The sequence below is a fragment of the Echinops telfairi genome, unplaced genomic scaffold (assembly GCF_000313985.2).
Source record: "Echinops telfairi isolate 266 unplaced genomic scaffold, ASM31398v2 ScPeMD7_2;HRSCAF=8, whole genome shotgun sequence".
NCBI lineage: Eukaryota > Metazoa > Chordata > Mammalia > Afrosoricida > Tenrecidae > Echinops > Echinops telfairi.
This window is the reverse complement of record NW_022103898.1, coordinates 485,490-495,196: the sequence shown is the minus strand read 5'-3', so window position 1 is coordinate 495,196 and position 9,707 is coordinate 485,490.

The window sequence follows — 9,707 nt, the reverse complement described above, 5'->3', positions numbered from 1 at the left end:
GACACTGACCGTGGGGGCTGCCGGCCGACCTCACTGGGCTCCTAACCCTGCCTCCATGCTGGGCCTGGAGCCTTGACAGCTGCACCAGGGGCCAGAGCTGCACCCCACTTCCGGCACAGAACCCCCAGTTGACTTGCTGGCCAGCCTGGAGTTCAGAGCCACGGTTGCACACCTGGCCAAGGGACATAACAGTGTGGGAGGCGCCAGACCAGTCACTGGGGCTTCCTGCCACCCGTGTTCCTGGAATGGGCAGGCAGCGGGCACTTCCTGTTTTGAAGGCAGCCGGGACCCCCACTCCCCGGGGATTTCCTCAGGGGTATCAGACAGCTGCCTTCCTGACCGGAGGTCATGGCCAAGAGGCCACCCGCCCGACTGCCTGCCGCTGCCCTGGCAATTGTCTCGATGGGTGTCCCTCCCTGGATGCAAAAGAAACAGAGTGGGAGGCAGGGCTGCCTGATATACATCATCATCATCATCATCATCATCACCACCACCACCAACACCACCACCACCACCCCCCACCCCACCCCCCTGGCTCTGTAGCTTTAGGTGGCCCGAGGGTTAAGTGCTAAGCTGCCAAACCAGCTTCCAACCTGTCATTTCAGGATAAAAAAACAATTCCCACACTCACTGCTATTGCCCCAATTTCACCTCATAATGACCGTAAACAGGGTTTCCAAGGTTGTAAACTGGAAAAGAGCAGAAGCAGACAGCCTCAACTTTCACCAAGGAGCAGCTGTGTGGGTGGGGGGAGTTGAACCTCTGACTTTGTGGTTAGTAGCCCAAAGCTTATCCCAGCACTCCAGGGAATAGGAACCCCAGCAGAGTTTGCAACGAAGCCCTGAGGGATAGTTCTGTCACACAAAGGGCCTTGAGTTAGGTGTAAACCCCATAGCACTTAACAGGGGTGTCCAGACGCCACCTGGAGGGCACAGTGGCCCCCACTGCCTTCCAGCTGAGTCTGCCCCAGAGGCCAGGCCCCCAGCAGATAGGTGTACAATGGGTGGGAGGGCAGAGAGGGAGAGGTGTGGTCCGGACCCAGCTAGACGAGAGCATCCAGGCCACCACAAAGAGGCCAAGGGTGCCTGAGCAGCCCACTCACCCAGGCTCCTGTCTGGCTCAGGCTCGGCTGCCCCCTGCCACCAAGTTTTCTAGGAGGCAAAGGAGAGATGGGTCACACCCTTGGCCTGCCTGCTTCTCCCTCCTCCTAAAGGTGGACACCCTAGTCCTCAGAGCCCCACTTGGTCTCCACCTCCCTGGAGCAGGGGGTCCAGGCTGCTCTGTCCACTCATCTCTGGCCCCTGCGACCTCCTGGGGCACCGTGGGAAGGTCCCTCTGCTCTGTCACACCCCCTGGGAGGGGGACTGAGACAGCCTTTGATCCTTGCCATTTGGGAGTTTGCCAAGGACATCCATTTCTTTAATGAAAATAAAACATTCTTCCTGGGAAATGTGCAGACCCCAGCACCCCGACAGTTCTATATACTAGCTGTGTGACCTTGGGCAAGTTACTTAACTTCTCTGTGCCTCCTGGCCTCATCTGTGAAATGTAAATAGTAACAGTGAGCTATCCCCAAGGGCTTCTGTGAGGCCTAACTGGATTCATTCAGAAAAAGCCTTTCAAGTTCTGTTGCTACTCTGTAGCCTGAGCTAGTGCTGGCTACTGTATCTTATGTTGTATCTCTTCCCCCCTCCAGTGAACAGGGTTGTCAGTACAGAGGTGAGAGGAGGGGAAGAGGAGCTCCAGGATCCTGGTCTCCCTGTAGTCTGTTACCTGGAAACACTGGACCGCCTGTGTGCCCTTAAGAACTGTGGGATGCTGCCCCCAAAGAGACAGCAGGTGGCCCCTGGAGCTGCTGGGAAAAGCTGGGATGAGACGCTAGGTATCTATTTGTCTTGCTCTGTTTGTGAAAGGGGCCCCGGTGACCTAGTGGGCTACTCACGGGTTGTGCTGCTAATTGAAAGATCCACAGTTCAAACCTACCAGCTACTCTGGGAGAAAGACGGGGTTGCCTGCTCCCGCAAAGATTGCAGTGTTGGAAATACAAGGGAGCAGTTCTACTCTGTCCTACAGGGTTGCTGAGTTGGAATCGAATGGATGGCAGGGCCCAGGAAGGAGCCTGGTGGCACAGTTATTAAGCACTCGGCTGGCATGTAGAGGTGTGTAGTGGGAAGGGCCTGCAGCTCTGAGGAGGTCAGTCAAGGCACAGTGTAGGAACTGCCCACAGATATGTCTCTGGGAGTCGGGGGCACACACAACAGCATCTGCAGTGCACACCCCCACATTTAACTTCAGGAAAGATCTAGAAGCTTCCGATTCAAATAGAATGTTGAGTCAAGGAGGAGGGGGGTTGGCAACCAAACACTCTATCTTTTTCGTTTAAAGAATGGGAAAGAACATGTTATTCACCCTTGACTTGTCCCATAAACGTTAACAGAGGTACGTACAACAGCCATCGCTGGCCCTAAACCCAGTCATGCTGGTTCCCTATGCCCCAGCGAAGGGGCTCCAAGACCCGATTCGTGCCCCCCAGGTCTCCATCTAGGCCTCCAGCCCACATTCCTTGCCTGTGGCAGCCTTGCCCATTTGCCTGGGGACCAGCCCCAGCCTTCCATGGCCTGTGCCACCTGGGTCCTCAACCTGCTCTGTGCAGCTCACCTTCCTGATGGTCCCCACTGGCCTACAGAGCAGGACCTTCAAAGGCCCTAGGGGACAGCAAGCAGGGAAGGGTTAATCTGGTGGCGGTCACTGAGCTCCACAGCACCAGGCAGGCAGAGGGTGGGGCCAGGTGGGGTGGGGCATGACGGCACCCTTTAGCCCAGGAGTTTCAAGCAGCCTTTGTGAAGGGGACACCACTCTGGAGGGGTCCCTTCTGCCTCCCTTTCTGCCCAGCCACGCCCCAGCTGCCCCAGGCCCTAGGGGAGGAGGGAGGCTCATTTTGGGATGCCCACTTCCTGATGTCCCAGCCCCGCAGGGACTCGCCCTGAGGGGACCCTTCTCTGGACCCCCAGGAGGTGGCGAGCATGGACTTCTGTTCCTTCTGAGTCTCCTGGGAGCCATAGCTTCATCCAGAACCACCCCTGGACCCCAGTACTCTCCCCTCCCTCAGGTACCCTGCCCAGGGCCCCTGGAGTCCAGCATCCTCAGCCCTGTCCACCTGCTTCTCCCACCCTGCCCATCTTCCAAAAGCAGTGGTCTCAGCTTCCTGCCCTAGACTTGGCCTGGCCCTCTTACTCCACCCACAGGGCCGAGGCCATGCCCACCTTCCAGCCTGACCTCCTGCCTCTGAGGAGGCCCAACAGGGCCCTGAGGGTGGTATCGGGACGCATAGTCCAGCTCCTTCCCTTTCTACTTGGGTTCCGAAGGCAAGTTACAAAACCAGCCGTGCCTCTGTTTCCCCATCTGTTTTATGGGGTAATGCTAACGCCCACTCAGAGGGCTGCAAGAGGCGCGAGTGTGTAGGAAAACCCTCTCAGCTTTGCCTACAGGAACCCAGGGCCTGAGCCCTTCACGGTTGGGGTCCCCGGCAACTTCCGGTCCTTATCTTCCTCCGGGAACCGGACCACAGCCGCCAGCCCCTCAAAGCTGAAGATTCTGTAAACAGGAGGTCCCTACTCCAGGCGAAGTCCAGGGCGGGGCTGCCAAACCGCCCCGCCCCCCGCAGCTGCACGCCCCCTTCATGGCCAGGTCCCGTCCCCGGGGGCGGGGCCCAGGGCATGCAGTGGAGCCGGGTTCGCCGGGGCAGTGTTTTCATGCCGACACTGATGGTGCGCCGGCTCCACACAGCCCGGAAACAATGGGAAATGGGCCAGACTTGGTGGGAGGCGGGGGAAGAGCTTAGGGGGCTACGTTGGCCGCAGGGTCTCAGGCTGGGGGGAGGCACCTGAGAGACAAAAGAGGTTCAAGAGGGCAGGGCACGCGGCCAGACAGAGCTAAGGCAGTCCCAGAAAGGGGGTAGTTTGGGGGGCTGGCACGCGCTCAGGATCGCGCAGGACCAGGGCAGCACTCTCGCCCTGTGTGGGGAAGAGGGGGCAGCACCACAAGGAGCCTTCTGGAAGCCCAGGCCCAGGACGATGGCTCCCAATGCGGGGAGGGCAGGGGTACACAGGGGGTGCGACCCCGGGGGTTTAGGGCGGCTGCTGGCACCCCCTGGGTTTAGGGCAGCTTCCCCTCCCCCACTGGCAGCCGAGGCGGAGTCTAGGCTCCCGAGACGAAAATGCAAATCTGCAATTAGCTGCGAGCGTTAAACAAATCCGAGGAAGGGACGCGCCAAGCGCTCGCAGAGCCGAGGGAGAAAGGAGCATCGAGGGAGAAGGGCGCAGCCAGGGATCCGGAGGCCCCGCGCCCAGCCCTACCCCCCAGGGCCACCCGGTCAAAGTGCAGGCCCGGGGGTCGGGGCTACACCTAGTGGGGAAGGGTCCCCCAAAGTGCGCACCGGCGGGACCCGCGCGACCTCTGCCTGGCGGGCTAGGCCCGGGTGCTGAGCGCGCAGGGCCGGCGCCGCCACCGCCACCAGACTCCCCCGGGAGCGCGCGGGACGGTTACCTGGGAAAGCGAGGGAGGCAGGTCTCCTGGGGCCCGGAGGGCAACGGCCGCCAGCACCTCCTCCAGGAAGCACACGCGCCCCCCGCCGCGTGCCTCTGGCCTGAGCTCAGCAGGCCCCGCCCGCCCCACGCCCCGCTCCCTCCTGGTGACTCACTGAGCCCTGAGGCCAGGGTGCGCCCCTGCACCCCAGACCCAGGCGCCCAAGGGAGCGAAGCACGTGGCCTCGGTCCTCGGGGCGACCTAGCCAGACAGGGAGTCCGGTAGGCGGGAGCCGCTGGGGACCCCAATCAGTTTTAACAAAGACGGCGGCGCGACAGTCCGGCTTGCCCACGGAGCCGGACCTGCGGAATGTTCACCTGAGCCAGGCGCGGCCTGGCGTGCAAGAGGCATTACCTGGCAGAGTCCTCTCCGCCTCGCCGCGCAGGCCCCGCCCTTGTCGGCCCTCGGAGTTCCCACCTCCACACGGCTGCGGGTCGCTGTGGAGCCGGGCGGGCGGGGTCGGCACGGCCAGTCACCGAAGCAGGCAGAGGCTGGGCGCACAGCCGCCCAGGGTTTGGGCCGGGAGGGTGGGGAGGCGGGGCAGGCCTCCGGGGGCGGGCTGACGCACGAGCGAAGGCAGAAGAGCTTGTCCCTCACAGGTGCACCTGCGCCCCACCAGCCCAGGCCAGCGCCTGCCTGACGCCACCAGTCTGAACTTCCGCTGCGCTGTCCCACCCGGGCCTGGATTGGGGGCGGGGTTGGCGGGCCCCCAGTATCCTAAGACTCGGCTTGAGGGCTGGCCAGCTGTGAGGAGGTCACAGCCCCTGGACCCCAGGCAAGGGGTCTGCTCAGAGAAGCCAGGGTCTTCTCTCTGCTGGAGGCCTGCGCTGTGGGTGGTCACTCAGGATCGGCTCTCGGGGAGCCTGTGGGGTGGTGGGCAGCCCTGGTCTCCACTTGATGCAGCTACACCTGGGGCTCTCCCTGGAGCCTGTCCAAAGGGTGGGCCTGGTTGGCCAGTGCCTCCTGCCCACATCCACCCCATCAGCCCTCACCAAACCCAAAGCTCCTGGCACCTTCCTGGGCCCCAGTCACCCTGAATACCCCCCTTGGAGGACAGCCACCACCCCTACTCTGGTCTCTTCGTGGTCTTCTCAGAATCCCACAGCTCAACACTCCAAGCTCCAGCAAGCCGCCTCTGGCCCTGGAGGTCTTCCTGTAGTCATGGTGATACTCCCCTGCCCAGGGCCCCACAGTGGGTCTCCACTCCTCTGAGGTGGGAGGCAAGGTGAGGCCCTCCGGGCAGGCAGACACAGGCTCACCAAGGGGCAGGGGCGGGGGGGAACCTCAGAAGGCATCTAATTAGGGCTGAGAGATGGGGAGACCCCTCTGCAGAATGGGAAGGACCTAGGGGGTGGGGGAAGGCCACTACAGGATTCCTCCCACCAGAGTGGACATGGTCAGCTCAGCACAGCAAGGAGGTCAGAAGTGGCTGTGCCTCTCATCCCTGACACTGGGCTGCAGGGCAGAGGCTGAGGGGTCGGCTTGCCCACCCCCAAATGCCCCACTTCCCCCACTTTGTCCTCATCTGAGCACCAGACTGACCCCACAGAGAGGGCTGGTCAAGGGCTGGCCTTTGCTGTCCAGCCCACCCTTCCCAGCCTCTGTCCAGCCCACCCTTCCCAGGCGATGTGGAGAAGGAGGAGCCCTCCCTGTTGGTGGTTAAAGCTCTTGGCCACTAACTCAAAGGTGGGCAGTTTGAACACAGCACCTGCTCTGTGGGTGAGAAGACCAAGCACTCAGAGTCCATCAGGACCACGGCATAGAAACCCTGCAGGCAGGTTCATGCTGCACTATACGGTGGAGGTGCCCTGGAATGAGCTTGTCAGCAGTGGGCTGGACTTTGGTTTTGTGTGGGAGGGGTGAGTAGGGGGCTGATGGGTGAGCACTTCAGTGAAGAGCCAGCAAGGCCTGTAATCTCCCCGTCAGCCTGTCAGCCTCGGCGGTCACCCGGCCCTGCCTCTTCTCAATGAACCCCACAATTAGCTCAGGGCACCTTGCCAAGCCGCCCACTCACACACGTGACCACATATGTGCAGACGCACACCCTGAGAGCCCTGACGGCCCCCAGAGACCCCCGACAAAGCACTGGAGGTAGATGCCACCCCACCCCCACTCCAGCTCGGTGGACAACCAGGATCCCGGGCAAAGTCCCAGCACCAGTCAGCCCCACATGCCCAGAGGGGCCAGAGGCCCAGCCAGTCCTGGGCCCTGCTGGGTGGACAGTGGCACAGACACAGAGGAACTGACACTAGGGGTTTTTGGAAGGGGAGGGCCTGGGACTTCCCAACAGGAAGTGCCCGCTTCGGAGTGGGGCCAGAGTGCAGTCGAGGGCTGGGAAAAGCTGACAGCAGCCCTCTTCCTCTTCCTCCTCCTCCTTCTCCTGCTTGACCCAGAAGGGCCCAGTGGGCAGGGTGGAGCCAGAGGTTCCGTGTGGGCCCCCATGCTCTCCCCTCCCCTCTGGTCCACAGACTGACTTGACCACAGACTGACTCAACCCTTTCTCTCCAAGTGCCAGGATCCTGCAATGAGGAAGTGGCTGGGTTTCAGGACCCATATCACTGGGGGCTGAGAAACTGAGCACTGTCCCCAGGTCCACAAGACTCCCCAGGTACGAAAGCACCTCAGGTCAAGGTGCTGCCAGCCTATAGAGGCCCTACCAACCCCAACCCAAAGCAGGACCCCACCCCCACCCCCCAGTGATGAAGACCCGAGAACCAGGTGAAGCCCCCTGTGGAGGTCTTGGAGCAGGCTGGTCACACCAGCTGGCCCATCTGTTCCCTTCCAATGCTCAACCAGAGTGGACCAGCTCTGGGAGCCCAGCCTGGAGCCAGTGTCCAAGGTCACAAAGGAGCTTTGCACCCGATTGTATGACAGAGACCCAGGGGCAAGGTGAAGCCTCCTGGCAGAGGGAAGTACCCTTGCCCTTGGTGCCCCCACCCCTAGCACTCCCTGGGAGATGACAGGCCCCTGTGCCCCACTTCCCAGTCAAGCCTGCAATTTGAACCCTAGTCATAAGCAGCCCTGGGCTGGATTGGGGGGTGGGGGGGCTGGAAGCCCAGAACCCTCTCTTGATGCCACCTACTGAGCTAAATCTACCTTGGGCCACCAGAGCCCCCACCCCACCTCAGAGTCTCACTGAGGCCAGACCAGGAAGGGGCCTCAGCACCTCCCAGGCCCCAGGCCATGCCCACTCAGCTTTAGCAGGAGGAACTGGGGCTGGACAGCCCTTTGGGGCCAGGGTCAAAGACCTCAATGAAGCCACCTTGCTTGGAGGGCCAGTGCATGTGCCTGCTTGTGTCCCCTAGAGCCATGGGCCCCAGCACCCAGGGGGCAGAGCATTAAGTGGGCCAAGAGCCAGCTTGGCAGGGTGCATGTGCCATATGGACCCTCCCCAGGCTGCCAGCCCACCCCAGCCAGCGTGCCTTCCAATACAATCTCTGCCGCTTCATTCGTTCGGCCTGGGCTGGGGCCAGACTCCTGTGGCGGCTGAGCTCCAGACCCAGCTGCCAGCTCTGCCTCCCTGGTGTGGTGGGCACCTGGCCATAACCCATGTGTGCCCATGGGGTACATCACGCACCCCCGGGGCTCGCTCTGCAGGGGGACTGGAGTAGGTAAGGCTGAGCACAGGTGGATGCTGCTGGAGATGGGGCATCCCTGGGAGACCCCTGAGGGTGTCCAGCCTATGCCCCGCCTCCCTGTCCTGCTGCTTCCTACCTTACTGACTGGGATGGGGGGTAAGGGGCACCCAGGCTACAGGGAACCCCTTGGGCGCCGGAGGCTGGGCCCTTCTCTGACCCTGGGAAGTCTCCAGAGCTCCGCCCCCTGCCTGCTCCCACTCCGTAGGGTGCAGCAGCTGGCTCCCACCCCACCCCCAGACCTGTCGGAGCTGCTGTGGACAGGGAGCTGCCCAGACTTGCCAGTCCCTCCCTCCTGGGCTCTCAACCCACAGCCCGGAAGAGGCTCCCTCTCTCCCATGGCCGCAGCCTCCTCAGGGCTGGCTGCGCACGGCTGGATAATCCAAAATAATTCCCCCTTGGCAGCGGGCCGGCGGGAGGAGGGGGGTACACATTCCAAACCCCTGTTTTCCTCAGCGACTCCATCCCTTTCTAGGGAAAGAGGCCCCTGTTCACCTCCCCACACAGCGCAGACTGAGGCAGGCCCCAGTGGCAGGAGGTAGGGGCTCAGATTGGCCAAGTCCATCTGCTGGTTCCTGTGGCCTGTGCCCTGCACAAGGAGCTGCCAACACAAAGCCTTACACACCCCCAGCTGGGAGCCTGCTGTCCCAGAAGCCACCACCTCAGGCTCACCTAGCCCCTGGTCTGCTCAATCGCCCAGGTGGGGCCCTTCCCGACTCTAGTGCCAGGCTGAGAACATCCAAAAGCCTCCCCCCAGCCTGGTCTCGCTGTCCGTGCCTCTCCCTCCTTCAGGCTTAAGGTCGGGCCCAAAGTTAGACAGGGAAGGGGGCTCCCAAGGCGCCCCCTCACCCCTGTCCTGAGCCCCAGTTCACAGTCTGTGATGCGCACACACACAGGAGCTGCGGCGAGATGCCAGTCACCCGACGTGGCAGGAAACCTTGAGCTCGGGGACCCCTGGAACACTGAGGCAGGACCCCTGAATCTGCCAAGCATGTCTGCTGGGAGGCCTGCTGGCAGAGGCAGGCATCTAGAGGACTGGGTCACCCAGCACCTTCTCTCGGAACCACCCCATTTGCCCTGCTGGAGGGGCTGAGCCCCAGCGGCCCCCTGTGCCCGGCCTCCCAGCCTCTTCGCCGGGGACGCAGGCTCGCAGGGTGGTCCCAGCGTAGGCCCTCCTCCCGGGAAGCCCCAGAGCGGGGCGCATGGGTGGGGGCTGCCCGAGCCAGGCCCCCAGCGGCCTGGCTCCCCGGCGCCGCTGCTGGGTGGGGTTGGGGCTCGGGGAGAAGGGCTGGAACCAGCGAGGAGTCGGGGCGCTCCAGGCTGGTTCCCACTCGGCGCCGTAGGCCTCCCCGCGGCCGGAGGGACAGAAGGACGCACGACCCCTGCGGGAGGGGCGCTGCCTCCAGGCCGGGAGCGCGCGCAGATCTGAAGCGCCTCCGCCAGGCTGCCCGCCCCCACCGAAAGCCCGAAGCCCTGCCGGTACCTGTC